General features: G+C 40.1%; 1 protein-coding gene across 6 annotated transcripts in view; it reads left to right on the plus strand.

The window, feature by feature from the left end:
• The window catches only part of HECA (hdc homolog, cell cycle regulator), a 51,306-nt gene that overhangs the window by 13,855 nt on the left and 23,952 nt on the right, over window positions 1-13,499 (plus strand). The gene's annotated exons all lie outside the window — the stretch shown is intronic.

Raw genomic sequence — 13,499 nt, forward strand, 5'->3', positions numbered from 1 at the left:
CCAGTGACTCAGTGGTTTAGCACTGCCTTCAGCCCAGGGCGGGATCCTGGAGACCTGGGATGGAGTCCCATGTCGGGCCCCCTGCATGGAGCCTGCTTCTCCCTCTGCCTGTCTCTCTCTCTCTCTCTCTCTCTCTCTCTCTGTTTCTCTCATGAATAAATAAATAAAATCTTAAAAAAAAAAAAGAGACACCATTCCAAATTATAGAACCGCTTATTTTGATCTGGTTTCGCAAAGCTTGTTGGTCACTGCCTCTTTTTATAAGGTGACTTTATGCTCTTTATTGATCTGTGTGCAGATGGGTATGAGTGGAAGAAGGAATGCCTCTTACCAACTGAGTGACCTTGGGCAAATCACTAAAGGTTACTGGGGGTTCAGGAAATGTTTGTAGAATGTGAATGAAGACATTGTCTTATTTCTGTTCTGTGGAACTTCGGTATTTTATTTTTTTTAAGATTTTATTTATTCATGGGAAGCATAGAGAGAAAGGCAGAGAAAGAAGCAGGCTCCCTGTGGGGAGCCTGATGCGGGACTCAGTACCAGGACCCTAGGATCAAGACCTGAACCGAAGGCAGAGGTCAACCACTGAGCCACCCAGGTGCCCTGAACTTCAGTATTTTAAAGAAACATTCTGGAAAACTATGGAACCATTATCTTCATTCTGATATTCAGCCTAAACCAGGCATATTTGGGTCTCTGTCCTTTGGGATCTTGACATGGCCTCTGTTAAGAAAAGGAAAAATGACTTTTCTATTTTATAGTCATAATTGATACAGATTTCTTTTAAAGATTTTACTTATTTATTCATGAGAGACACACAGAGAGAGGCAGAGACATAGGTAGAGTGAGAAGCAGGCTCCCTGAAGGGAGCCTGATGTTGGACTTGATCCCAAGACCCCAGGATCAAGACCTGAGCCAAAGGCAAACGCTCAACCACTGAGCCACCCAGGCATCCCTGATACCGATTTTTTTTAACCGATAACAGAATGATAAAGCCAGAATAGAAATAAAAAACAGGTATAATAGAAGCCTGTAGCTTTCGATTTAGTTTGAACTTGAGGCTAGATAGGTTGTGGGTTTTAAATGAAAGTAAGGAAAGCATAGGTCACAGAGAAGAAACAATATATTGAGAGAATGTTAAAAACCCAAGTTGTTAAATATAGTTGAGGAGCTCTTTTTTTTAATGTAAAACTTCCATGTTTATTTGTATAGAGTGGCTTGTCTGAGTAAAAGCATATGTTTAAACCCCATTCAAAGCATTAAAAACATGTTTAATAGAATGTAATCACTGTGTACTGGATTTGCTACCCACTTTGGAGCAGTCTCAGATACTAAAATAACATAAGGGAGGATAATCTAAATCAGAGGTTAAGACAGATGTGCTTAAGTGAGCTTATTTGTAGCTCCTGTACTAATTAAAACAAGTTGACAAAATATTTTTGTATTAGCTTTCTTTTATGTATAAAACTTAGTGTCTTTTTTTTTTTATGTAATAGAGAAAAGGTCTTAAATATCTGAGAAAGTTAAGAAAACTTTTTAGTTTTCACTTAAAAAAATACCAGTTCATCAAGAAATGATATGCCAACACCTAGTCAATTTGAGGTGTGGTGTGGGGCAGCGGTGGGCTGCAGTTAGCCTTCTACAGGCTGTATCCGTCCCTTCCCCTCTAATCTGCTTTCTGTGCAGGCTGCGACCACAGCCAGAGATCATGGCTAAAGCACAGGCTTCGCTTTTGGGCCTGGTGGGTTATCTGGTGAGAAAGGCCAGTCTAGGGCCTAATCGTGGAGCTACTTGAACATACTCAGAGGACTTGGGGACTTGGGGCTTTAGTCTGGGAGTTTCTGAGTTTCCTGAATGTGTATATGATATAATCATAGGGTAATTTTTAGAAGGCTGATTTCAAAGTGGTTGTCCAGCGCTTTTGCTTTTGTGACCCCTAAAAGAAATAAAAAACACAGAGTTTCTCTTGCACATTTAATATTACACCCAGTTTTTAAAGCTTTAAATAAATGCAGAGGTTACCATTTCCAGTGTACTGTAAAATATCATTTAAATATATTTAAAGAGAATGCCAATATCATAGTAACTTGATGACCATTTATTAGCTATTTAAAAAATAATACTCAGAAATTTTACATTTTTTCTTTATTTTTATTCAATTCTTACCCATAATTTGATTCTAAGACCAAATATTGCCCTGCTTGGTGGGACGCCTGGGTGGCTCAGCGGTTAAGCATAGCCTTCAGCCCAAGGTGTGATCCCGGAGTCCTGGGATCGAGTCCCATGTCGGGCTCCCTGCATGGAGCCTGCTTCTGCCTCTGCCTATGTCTCTGCCTCTCTCTCTCTCTCTCTCTCTCTCTCTCTCTGTCTCTCATGAATAAATAAATAAATAACCTTTAAAAAACAAACAAACAAATATTGCCCTGCTTGGAAGTCTTTTACTGATTATTCTATCATATTTTTCTGTAACAAAATATGTATATAAACTTAAGTTTATTTTGCTTATTTTTAAAAATTTTTTTTTAAATTTTTTATTTATGATAGTCACAGGGGGAGAGAGAGAGAGAGAGAGAGAGAGAGAGAGGTAGAGACACAGGCAGAGGGAGAAGCAGGCTCCATGCACCGGGAGCCTGACGTGGGATTCGATCCCGGGTCTCCAGGATCGCGCCCTGGGCCAAAGGCAGGCACTAAACCGCTGCGCCACCCAGGGATCCCATTTTGCTTATTTTTAAACATTTTATTTATTTGACAGGGAGAGAGCACGCGCACTTGAGCATAAGCAGGGGGAGTGGCAGAGGGAGAGGGAGAAACAGGCTCCCAGCTGAGCAGAGAGTGGGATGTGGGTCTCAATCTCAGAACCCTGGGGTCATGGACCAGAACCGGAGACAGACACCTGACCGGCTGAGCCACCCAGGCATCCTAAACTTAATTTTGTATTAAGAAGCACTTCTGGAATGGCAGAGTAAGGACCTCTAGAGATCTGCATCGCCATAAAATCAAAGAGAGCAAAGGCAACAATAAAATCAACTTTTCAGAACTCTGGAAATTAACCATAGGCTTGCAGTACTCCTAGGAGTCTTTATTCAGGGAAAAGGATTCAATCATTGTAAGAACACTGAATATTGTTGTGTTTTAACTTGCTCTATTCCCACTCCCTCTCCCTGGCTCCGGGGTAGCTTTAAACAAGTAGCCTAGTAGTCATTGGAGGGGAAAAAACAAGTTTGGAGCTTCCCCAAAAGCCCTAGCCCCCGAGAATTGTCACTATTGACTTTCCTGGAAGCTCCCTGGTAAAAGCTCATACATAGGGCTTGTCTTTATTTAACCTGGCTCAAAAATTGCCCCGTGGTAAAGTCCTATTCTTAGGATTTCTTTTGAAAACAGTCAGCAGCAGTTGTTAAACATCACAACTGCCTGTGGCAGTGATAGCAGTTGGAGCAAACAAGAGGTTGGCCAAATAACTGAGAAAAGAAAATCTTGGGAATGAGCTGTCCATAGAGGGCATATGAAAAGCTCTGATGTATTTCCGGTGCTCTAGAAGCCTATGCCCATGGGGAGGGATGCATGCATGCCCAGGAAATACTTGAGAAGGTCCTCCTTCTTACCTCTGGCCTTGAGGCTCTGCACTATCAGCAAGTAGAGGCTGAAACAGTTGTGAACTATTGAAGCATTGAAAGCATGTCCCAGCACACATACAGCTCCTGGCTGAAGAGTGGGAGACTTACCAGTTCAAGGCATTTAAGGCAATCTCTGTTCAGTTATTAGCTCAGTTATCACTAAGTCAGCTGAGCAGGAATTTTGGTGGCTGCATATGACAAAAAACAAAACCCCCAAAAAACCCAAAACCCCAGACTTTACAGAATTAGCCCAAGAAAATCACTAAACCAATAAACAGCAATAGCAACAGCAGAATGTCCCATGAGGAGAAGGAATCTGGTTTTCAGAGTTGCCACTTTATATTTTTTAAAGTGTTCAGTTTTCAACAAAAGTATAAGATACTCAAGGAATTAGTGAAGTATGGCTTATGATCTTATTCAGCACTTGCATCTCCTGTGCTAAACTCTGCACTGGCTACATAATAGGTATTCAAAAACATTATTTGAACTGATGTGCAAGTAGTTGTAATTAGCTGATTTTGAGAGCCCCTATGTATTTTCTTTCTTCCGAAATAAGTGTTTAACCCCAAGACAAACCCTGGCATTTTTATTATGTCTCCTAGAACAGGGTCCTTGTTAAATGACATTTTAAAAAGTCATACATTTGCCCAACTGTGTGATGATTGAGTATCCTGGAAAATTTGAAAGCTCTTTCTTTAGGCAATTATATACAGTAACATGATAAGAAAACTGACTTATTTAGAGACCAGATCATTTTGAAATGTTTCCTATATGAAATTTATCTTTATAGTTTGAATTTTTAAAGGATTTTGTGAATATAATTATTATACTTTGTTTTCAGATGTCCAGATCTCTAGTGACCTATAGTCAGGTACTCATATTATATTGTATTTGACTTCTTCATTTAATGATTCAGAGGATTTTGGTTTTATTTATTTATTTAAATTAAATTTAATTTATTTGATTCAGAGGATTTTGGTGTGTCAGACCCAGTGAATTAAGACTGCTTAACAGCACATGCTGATTTAAAAAAATCTGGCCTCAACTCAAATCCGTAGTATTTGTAGATGGCAGACTTTTACCATTTTCATGATCAGTTGTGATGATGGAATATATTCAGGGTTGTCATGTACCATATTGATGTTCCCTGATTCATTCCAGGAGCAGACAAAAGGAAACTGGAAACACTGAAGTCATCACATCTGTGCACAGTGTTATCAATATTTCCTGTTTCCAAATACTCATTTGTGTATATTTTTCATCCTTCTCTTTTTACTCTAGTGTCTGATAAAAGATGAAGTAAATCTACTAGACTGACAAGCTTCAAACTCCTACGTCACTGCAAGGGGAAGATGTGGATTGAATTTGCATTGATGCCAGCCAGGGAGGCAGAGGCTGATGAGGGTCTTGGAGAATGTGGTCAGCATTCTGAATGGTGATGACAGATGTCTGTTGTGGCTAATGCTGTGCTGGTCATTGTCCAGAGTGACACAGGAAAGGGGACCCATAAACAGTTGTTTACTGGCAGTTGTAAACAAGGCCAGAAATGACTGGGGTTCATGAAGTGATCCTGAAGTTAAAACTTAATTGTTAAGGAACTTGCTTAGCAAAACCATAATTCCCTTTCAAGGACTAGTTTGGGTTCATAATAAGTTGAAGGCCCTTTCTTTGTAGTTTTTGTTTCACAATTTTCTGTTTGTAAATGTATAAGAACATATAATAAGTAATTTTCTTGTGAAAGAGCATTTTGGGTTTTCTTTCCTTTTTTTTTTTTAAAGACTTTTATTTGAGAGAGAGAGTGAGAGAAAGCACAAGCAGGGGCGAGGGGCAGAGAGAGAGAGGGAGAAGCAGACTCTCCGCTGAGCAGGGAGCTTGATGCGGGGCTCCATCCCAGGGCCTTGAGATCCTGACCTGAGCTGAAGGCAGACACTTACCTGGCTGAGCCACCTAGGCACCCCACAGTTTGGGTTTTCTGTACTAGAGTACGTAAAAATAAAATGCAAGGTTTTTTTGGTTTGTTTTTCACTATGGAAATGGTATTGTCTATGGATAGATGTGTGCATATGCGTGTGTATGCATGTACGTATATATAAGCTTACATGGATAAGGTTGTATCTAGTTTTTTATAGATACACTGATGAACATATGGGTGTGCCATATTTCAGTTGACATCTGTTATAAATTTATAACTATTATATATGAGTATATGTATCTGTGATTACCAATGGATATGACTTTTTCTTATTAAAACAAATTGCCATTATAATTGCTAGTGCCACTGATGAAGACTAGATAACTTCAATAATCTATTATTTTCCCTACTAAGTTACTACATTGACGTTTCTTTTTTTTTTTTTAAAAGATTTATTTTATATATAGAGAGAGCACACATGTGTACTGTGAGTGTGATGGGAGGGGTGGGTGAGAGGAAGAAGGAGAGGAGCAGACTCCTCACTGAGGGTGGGGACTGATGTGGGGCTTGATCTCACCAACCCAAGACCACTACTTGAGCTGAAATTAAAAGAGTGGGATGCTCAGCTGACTGAGCTATCCAGGTACCCCTAGATTGACCTTTCTTTTAAAAATTTTTTTAAAGGGGGAGGGGCATAGGGACAGGGAGAGCGAGAATCTTAGGCAGACTCTATGCTGAATGTAGAGCCCAACACAGGGCTCAATCTGATGACCCTGAAATCATGACCTGAGCTGAAATTAAGAGTCAGACAATGAACTGAGCCACCCAGGTGCCCCTACGCTGATATTTCTTGAGTAGCCATCCTAAGATGGTGGAATTTGTTGGTCTCCCATAATTGTCAGTGGTGATGACAGGTGTACATTCAAATTATGTGGCCATTTGTTTATCACTTGTCATTTCTCAGTTCATCCCATAGATACAGTCTTTGAGGTAAATGTGAGACTCTCCTTTTCGTATTTGTGGAATATGAATTCCCAGGTTTGATAGGTGAGGGAGGAGAATGGGTACAAAGGATATAAAGATAATGGTGTTGAGAAGAGCGAAGCAAAGACAAGACTGGGCCCACATGAGGATGATAAGTACCCCAAAAAGTCTGACTTTTGTGGGTTGGAACCAAGGGGGGATCTCTTGACAGAAGACAAGGCAGGGTAGAGTTGGGAGCAACTTGAGCCCATTACACTATTGTCTCAGTTTCACCAGTCGGTCTGGGAGCAGGTCGGGGGTGGGGGGCAGGGAGAGGCACCTGTGTGGATAGGGTGGACTGAGGGCTGAGTTGGCTGGCAGAGTAGAGTGACAGGAACAGCCCAGCTGAGTCTGAGAGAAGAGAAATGCTGAGAAATAAACCAGGTGAGAGAGCAATAGGTGGAGACCTGGGTATGAATAGCAGAGTCTGAGGTGGAGGGAGCTGAGCCAAGGGGAAGGAGAGGAGAGGTGTGCAATGGATGAGGTGAGTGGTTCAAGGATGGAGAGTACTTGGCTTGTCCACATGTTTCTCTGAGGATGAGAGCCCAGGGCATGGCAGAAAGAGTGGCCTTCCTGAAAGGTGCTATGTTTCTGGGACCTCGGGGGTCAGTGGGTCACCCTGGCCTCTCCTTTTCCTTTGCACTCTATTCTGGTTGATTTTGAAAAGTGAGGAGGGGTGGGGGTGCCTTGGCACCAGTCAAGTATAGATTTTAATATCTAGTAGGCAAGACTGACTGTAAAGTTGGAGAGAGGTGGCAAATGGATTTTTTTCTTTTTCATCTTTTATACTCTCCTTCCTAAAATGGTGTTTAAAAAAATACATTTAATACCATAAGATAAATAATAAATGAGAATATTAGTACTAGGAGCAGTACTATTAGGAAAAATAATGGATGTCCTGAGTCATTTTAAGAGGTAGGTCACAAATTTGGCTTTCATATTTCTAACAAAAGGAAGAGGCAAACAGAAGCGGTGTATACTTTACAGTATCCATCAGATAAAAAACAAAAACAAGGTGATTGGGTGGCTTAGTTGGTTAAGTGTCTGCCTTCAACTCAGGTCGTGATCCCAGGGCCAGGCTCCCTGCTCAGCAGGGAGTCTGCTTCTCCCTCTCTCTTTCTTCTCCTCTCCCTCTCTGCTGCTCATGTGCATGTACCCCCTCTCGCTCTCTCTCAAATAAATCTTAAAAAACAAAAACAGTCACTTAGCCGTTTATAAGGCATTGTAAAATACTAAGCAATGTCCATGACAGTATCCTTTTATAAATATAAGAATTTTATTAGGTTTGCTTGCATCATTAAAAGCAGTCTGTTCAGAGAATGAAATAATGTGGTCTAAGTAACCAGTTGTGTGACACGTAGCTTAGATGAAGGATAGCTTTTATTTAGCAAAGGAGTCCTACACCCAAATGCCTCCAGAGCCCTGGCATGAATAAGTGTGAATGGGGCTAGAATGGAAGCTTGGATGACCGACCTGGAAAGTACGAGATGCACCCCAATAGGCATTTGGGTTTTATTTCATTACAAAAAAACAAAAAAAAAAAAAAACTTGTACTGGTCTAAGAAGTCACACTGCAGGCCAACACACCCCACTGGAACTCTGATCTAGATTATGTGGATATCACCTATGAAATCTTTCTTAAAAATTGTTTCTCTCAAAAAAAAAAAGTGTTTCTCTCAGTTGAGCTTTTGGAAAATATTGAACAGCAATGAGTTACGGATTGTATTCTCTGATAGGTACCTGGTCTGCAGATGACCCATGTTGCCAGTTAATCATGCAGCCATATGTTTTACCTGTTGGACAGACTAGGGAGGAGTTAAAGCCATTTGTCTTTTCAACTGAGGCCACTGGAAATTGTAGGGGAGGAAAACTTTTTCCTTCTTCCCTTTTAGGTTCTTTGGTTGGCCTAAAATTAATTTGACATAAGACAGATTAACAGGAGCAAAACAAATTTAATAGACAAATGAGAGGCTGACAGACAATTGAAGTTTATATGCCACCAGGAGCTAAAGAGAGGTAGGTAAAGGAATTTGGGACATCAGAGAGGGGGAAGACTATTTACAGGAAGATGGGAAGAGCAAATGTTTGGTAAGCAAGTGTTTACCCTACAGAGAGGTCTTTCTTATGTTAAAAAAAAAGGTTATCTTTGGTAATAGCTCTCTTCCTGGTACAGACTCCTAGTCAAAATTGTTTTAGATAAGTGGGGAGGTAAAAAGCTCTTCTTGAGTCTGTTGTACCTTGGTTATCTTAAGCTCAAAATAATTTGCATGCCAGAGTGGCACATTATGGGGTGACCTGCCTTGAACTGCATCAGAATCTAGAGGTAAGGGGAGAGGGCAAATTCTATCAGGATCGAGAGTTAAGGGGAGAAGGCCGATTCCACTTTTTGGTCTCCAGGCATCATTTTGGGCCCACCAAGAGAGAAGAGGTGAGCCATCATTTTGGGGATGTTGTGCTATAACTTAGATGGTAAATGGGTATCACATACAAAAGAAATGTAGGAGTTTTGATTATGGCCACATTCTGAATATTTGTGCCAGCAAAGGAGAGGACATTGACAAAGATAATCATGTTCTGTGGTGTTTCAGAAGAGCAAGGAAAATGCTTTAAAAATTGGAATATAAACTGTTGATATCCAGTATATAAAGAATTAAAAAAAAAGAATTTTTACAAGTCAACACCAAAAAAACAATCTGATTAAAAAATGTACAGAGGACCTGAATAGACATTTTCCCAAAGAAGACCTACAGGTGGCCAACAGACACATGAAAAGATGCTCAACATCACTAATCATCAGGGAAATGCAAACTAAAACCACAATGAGAATATCACTGCACACTATCAGAATGGCTAGAGTCAGAAAGATGATAAACCACAAGCGTGGACAAGAACATGGAGAAAAGGGAGCTCTCCTACGCTGTTGGTGAGAATGTAAATTGGTGCAGCTACTGTGGAAAACAGTACAGAGGTCCTTCAAATAATTAAAAATAGAACTACCGTATGATCCATTAATTCCACTACTGGGTATTTACCTAAAGAAAATTGAAAATAGTAGTTCAAAAAGATAGATGCACACCTACGTTCATTGAAGCATTATTTACAATAGCTAGGAGATGGAAGCACTCCAAGCATCTGTACGTAGAAGGATGGAGAAGATGTGGCAAATATATACAGTGGAATATTAGTCCTAAAAAAGGGTAAGCTCTTCCCATTTGCAACAACATGGATGGATCTAGTGTATTCCAAGTAAAATAAGCCAGTCAGGAAAAGACAAATCCCATATGATTTCATTTATATGTGGAATTTAAAAAATAAACAGACTCTTCAATATGGAGAACAAACTGGTTAAATATGGGAGATGGGTGAAGGGATGAATATGATAGATGAAGGGATGAGTATGATAGGTGAATGGAAGCTATGAACTTCCAGTTCTAAAATAAGTCCTGGAGATGAAAAGTACAGGATAGACAGTAATATTGTAGTATCGTATGGTGACAGATGGTCACAGATTCACATTGTTGAATCACTATGTTGTGCGCTTGAAACTAATAAAAACCTTGCATGTCAATTATACCTCAATAATAAAAGAAATGGGATAGTTTAACAATTGTCTGGACAGTTTCTCTGCAGTTACATACAAATGCACATACACTCCTGCATGTACACACATACTTAATCTGGAGTTGTGTTTCCATTTTATGATAATGTGATTTGGTTCTGAGAGCTCCTGAACCTACCTTTCCTTCAGGGTGAGTGCAGGCGATACATGTAATGCTAGGGTGCTGTGTGGTTCTCTGTGATCCAGCATCCTTAGGATCAAAAAATTTAAGCAGAAGAAAAGGCAGCCTGCTAAAAGATTTCCTGGTACAGTGATCCCATTGTATGCAAATTTCAACTAATGTCACAAATACTATTAATAAAAGCTTCATATGATGTGCAAAATTTCAGTGGTTACTTTTCAAATTGTGTATCAAGCTATGTCATATTTTCAAAGTTAGGTCCATTGAATTACAAAGATACTTTGATACCCAGTGGCATCACCTTTTCTTATAAAGAGAAATATATTCTAACCCTTGGCAGTATTATGTGAACTTTTTGTTTATAGAACTTCTTCAAGGATTTTAGTGACCTTTGTGTTATTTTTAAATTAATTATTACAAAGTAAGTATTTATCTTGCAAAATACCCAGGTGTGCTAATGCTGGTGCTGAAAAATATCCTGAAAATCAGTAACTTTTGAACAGAAATGTGATAAAAACACTGATATGCCATGCTGTCAGTTTATGAGCTAAAACTGAGAAATATTAGCGATAATGCTAATATTAAAAAGTAGCAGTAAAGAAAAATACAACACAATGGCTGCAGATTTATGTGTTCTGAGGATGCATTCCCCTGCCCTGCCCCCAGACTTTGGGATAATCAGTTTTGAATTATGTGAGTTCTTCAGGGACACATCCCATGAATCTGATGCAGCCATGCTTTAGGTTTTTGTTGTTGTTGTTGTTTGTGTTGTATATTTGCAGCCCTGCTTTATGAAACCTTGTTGCCCAGACTGGAAAATATTTCTTAGGTTGAAAAATATACATATAGCAAGGTACTTATTTGTCTTGACACAGAGTAGAATATCTTTAAGGGGTTAGAAGGAGAAAATTTTGCATCTATTCCCTTAAAACTTGTCAGTAAATAGTCAATTATTTTATGCATGCCACCCTCTGAAAGGAGGATGGTCACTTCCTGCTTGTAGATTTGCATTAAATGCTTTTAAAGTTCTTTAGTTTTTACATCAAGTAATATAAAGTGATAGGGCTTTTAATAATAATTGCTTATATTTAAATGGTGGTTATTATGTGCCAGGCACAGTGTGAACTGCTTTAATAACTCCTTTAATCCTCATGGCAACCCTTTGAGATGATAGGTTCTGTTATTTCTTCTCCCAGTCTACACGTTAAGACAGAAGCACAGGGAGGTTAAGTGACTTGCTAAAGATCCAAAAACTATTAAGTTGCAGAGCCAGAGTCAAATCCAGGCAGGCTGGCTCCAGTCTCTATATGCTCATTGACCAATCTCTGTGGCCTTTCAGGAATCTGGAGTTGAGGATTCTCTAGTCAGCAACTTTGTACCCTGAAGAGAATTTGCTCTAAAAACAAGGGGCTATGTTCCCACGTAAGAGAATTACTGTATGGAAAAGATAATTGTAATAAAATAGCGGCTCAGAAACCGCACGGTTTGCGTTTGGTAACTGCATACAGAAGGAGGATAGAATAGATTTTGGTAAGTTTGGGGGTGATGAGGGCCAGGCTGTGCTCTGAAATTGGTGGGAGTCCTGGGGCTGAGTATGGAAGACCTGTTGAGAACAGTGTTCCTCAGGGATTCACCTTTCCTCCCTTCTCTATCCTTCAGCACTTCAGTCCCTGTATTTTCCTTCAATAAGACATTCACTCAACACTTGATAGGATTTTTACAGTAGTGGGCTTACAAGGCTGAATATGACCAAGTGCCTACCTTAGATTTCACCTAGGAAACCTTCTGTGACTTCAGAAGACACTCCTCACCCCACCACCCTGCTGAACTCTCCACCTGCTTGTGATGCAACTATTTTAAGAGGGGTGAAAACATTTAATTTTACAGTTAAGCTGACAGTGGCAATGTCTGCCTGGTTTATAGGGCTCCTGTTGGTGTGAATGGGTGTGTCAAAGGGTTTGGGTTTTGTTGGGCAGCCAGTGTAAATGACTACTGTCAGATCCCTCCTTTTTAATAGGTGTGGGAGGCAGGATTCAGGATGAGAAGGCTGGGAGGAGTGACTGCCTAAGTGATGTCAGCGTACCTATCTTATTGTCCAGACTTGAAACTACATGAGATTTTTGCCTGGAATGAGGTGATCCCTAATTATTTATACTTGGGCAGGGAGAAATAGAAGCTGAGTACTGAATATCTGACAGTGAAGCTGTACAAACACAGTGGAGAGTTTCTATACATTTGTAAAGCAGTGCTGACTGCATAAAGGAACATTTTCTCATACTGCTTGTTAGTTCAACCATCACAGCTTTGACGAATGTCCTAAGGGGTGTACATGACACAAACCCTCACTGGATGTGGGATTCCTTTCTCATCTCTCTCCCAGAGGTTTTGTTGTATTGATCAGTCTATATTATATTTATACCTTTACTTTTGTGGGACTGCAGTTGTTAAGAGCTAGGAATTTTATAAGTTTAGAGACCACTTTCAGGAAGTAATCAAATGTATTTCTGTAATACTGCTTGTTTGTGGGGCACCTGGGTGGCTCAGTCCGTTAAGTGTCTGCCTTCAGCTCAGGTCATGATCCTGGAGTCCCAGGATTGAGCCCCACATTGGTCTCCCTGCTCAGTGGGGAGTCTGCCTCTCCCTCTCCCTCTGCCCCTCTCCTCCCTATTCATGCCCCCACACCTCTCTCAAATAAATCTTAAAAAAAAAAAAATAAAAAGACTGCTCATTTGTTATAGGTGTGATCTGAAGGGATCTTGTGCTGCTTTTTAGAGTTTCAAAATCTTTCCTGTATGTTTTAGTCAACTATAAGACTTAGGAAATTGAAGAAGAGGCATAGCCTGTTACTTACTGAACCCCTTTTGTATGTCTAAAACATTAGATAGAAAAAGTAGGAAATCTGTTGGAGCAGTTTGCATTTAGTTGTGGAGCCAGATACATGGATATCAAGCTACAGAAGACATAGCTTTGGAGAGTTGTGAGGAAACTTGATAGAGCGCTTCCACATATACATTTGAGGTGAATGAAGGCAAGCATTTTTGTCCTCACTCTACAGATGAGGAAGCAGGAAACTGCTCCATGTCAAACAACTAGTCACCCAAACCCCTCTTGCACTATTCCAGCTGCCTTTCCAGTGTGGACAGTGGGAGGGAGAGGCCAAGTTTGGACTAAGCCACAAAGGTAATCATGTCTGAGTTCAGAGGCCAGCCC

The sequence above is a fragment of the Canis lupus genome, chromosome 1, assembly GCF_011100685.1.
Source record: "Canis lupus familiaris isolate Mischka breed German Shepherd chromosome 1, alternate assembly UU_Cfam_GSD_1.0, whole genome shotgun sequence".
In the NCBI taxonomy this organism is placed as follows: domain Eukaryota; kingdom Metazoa; phylum Chordata; class Mammalia; order Carnivora; family Canidae; genus Canis; species Canis lupus.